Source organism: Plasmodium inui, assembly GCF_000524495.1.
Source record: "Plasmodium inui San Antonio 1 unplaced genomic scaffold supercont1.7, whole genome shotgun sequence".
Taxonomy (NCBI): domain Eukaryota; phylum Apicomplexa; class Aconoidasida; order Haemosporida; family Plasmodiidae; genus Plasmodium; species Plasmodium inui.
Genome location: NW_008481841.1, coordinates 865,714 through 868,144, shown reverse-complemented (window position 1 = coordinate 868,144; position 2,431 = coordinate 865,714).

The following is a 2,431-nucleotide window of genomic DNA, read 5'->3' as shown; positions in this document are numbered from 1 at the left end:
AGATAAAACAAAAAAAAAGGGGTGAGGGAAGCCCGGGCGGGTTGTATCGATGGGGTCTTATTTCCAATGTGCAAGTGGATATACGTGAACGTCTTCCCGTGTGAACGTATGGACGTATGGCCCTATCGCCGTATCGCTATATGTCCGTCTAGCCGCAAGTCCATCCGTATGACCCTGTGGACACGCAAGTGTATGGGCGGAGGCAAATCCGTACGCCCTTATATGCATAAACGTATCATACACAAACATACGTAAATGCATACACGCGCGCATAATGCATAAGCACGCTCAAATGAAAATACAGTGGACGCATTTAAGCTAGTTGAAACCTATGCACAGAAATATGCGGCGCGTACACCTTCCGGTGAGAAGTGGGGGGCAGAGAACGAAGAAGTCATTACATGTACGTGTCAAACTCTGCGAGCAGCGTGAAAAACCCACAGTATGGGCGATTGCTCATTTCTCACGTATTCGTAAAAATGAAGAAAAATGAACAAAACGAACAAAATGAAACGCAGTGAAAACGAAGTGAAAGCGAAGTGATGCATAAATCAGTTAAACACGCGTGTTTCTCTCTGCTATTTTAAAAAATAACAAAATGAGTAAAATATAACATTACGAAATCTTTCTACATTGACATAATGTACTGCCAACATGTTGACGTACTATTCATGCGTTTGTTTTTTCTATTAAAAAAAAAATGCTGCGCAAAGCAAAATGGGAACAGAAAAGCAAAACAGGGAATGAAAAAACATACAAATGCGGGAAAAGAACGAACATGGTTATATAGCCACATTACGTGCAGGGGCGTTTTTTTTCTTTTTTGTTTTTTTTTCTTTCTTCAAATGGATATATGCATGCGGATAAAAGCAGGATCTTTTTCCACTTTTCCTGTTCACTCGCTTTTATTCATGTTTTACAAACACGTCATACCTTCGCGTATGTTCATATTCATGCCATATGTTGAACGGTGGAAGGGGCGCAGGTCACGTGCAAGCATGAGCAAAGCTGAAAGTTCGTTTCCTGTTGGCACAGAATTGGATGCAACAGTCGCCTTTTTTTCTTTTTTTTCGGGGGGAGAGGGGCGTTGTTGTTTTTGTTTTTCTCTTTGGTTATATTATGCTATGTTTTACGTAGGGCGTGGGGTGAAGGTCTTTCGTTCATTTCGAAGAGGAAGTGTTCACTGGTTCGGGCTAACTCGGCTGTCAATTCGGTCGTTATTTTTAACGTACAAATGGAGGGTACATTTGTGGAGGTACATTTGGACGCGTGCATTTGGAGGCGTACCCTTTGGCGTACAATTTTAATGCGCAATTTTCATGGTTGCCTTTTTTTCTTCTTAGCTATCCCAATTACACCACGTGGATATGCGCGCTTACAACTTCCTGTGCCCAGTGAACAAAACATATTTCTCCACCCCGCCTTCGTTGTACTTGCATAATCTACGTACTTCGCATAGCCGAGCAGGGCCAACCTGTGTGCCTCCTTCGTTATGCCACCTTGACCCCAACGGAGGAATTTTGTTACGCTAAAAAGTATCCCTTTTTTGCGCAATTACACGGGCGTATGAACACCTTTTATTTGTCTGCCAACAAGACGAGGTCTTAAGGGTCTCATATGCTATTCCTCCCATGTTTCCCCTCAGAGGGACATAATAAAAAAATTACCATCCCTGCATGTACAGGTCAACTCAAATTTGCATGCGCATGTGATGAACATCTGCTGCAGCGGATTTCCCATCCGATTGCGAAGCGCCGTGTTAGATGACCCACGGCTACATTCACGTAGAAAAAAGTTCCCATCGCACACCCCATACCCATCCGAACACTGCCGCTATAACTCTTCTCAGCTGTCCTCAAGTGGCATTTCATCAGGCGTTTCGGTCGCGGCGGAAAAGGGGTGACCCGATAGAAGCGCCGCATAAGTTCTAGCATAAAAGCGGTTAAGACGTGTTCTTTTAAGAGTGGCCATCAGAAAGGTAGCCAATGGATTGAAGCACACTCGCCCAGGGGTTAGCCGCGCACCAACCCCATATCCCCTGCAAAGGCACTGTGAACTGCTCCAATGTAGATATGCACAAAGAGTACAGTGTCACAGTCTGTTGCCTTATTTTGTAAGAAGCAACTCCCTATAGCGTTACCGCCTTCTCCTGTCAGTCGCACTTATGCGTTACACAGTCAACCCCGACTGAACAGTTAAAGCAGCAAAAAAAAAAAAAAAATCCCCCCCAAAGCGCGAACCAACGTAAAAATAAGAAAAAAGAAGAAAAAAAAAAGGCAAGACGCAATCCCTCTTCAGCGGTGAAACACATACGACGATGCGCTTATATACCACGAGCGTCTCCCGCATGTGACTCGCAATTCTTACATTTACCTTTAAACGAAAAATGTCCTGTTCTATTGCCATCTACGCAAATGGAAAAAGAAACCCC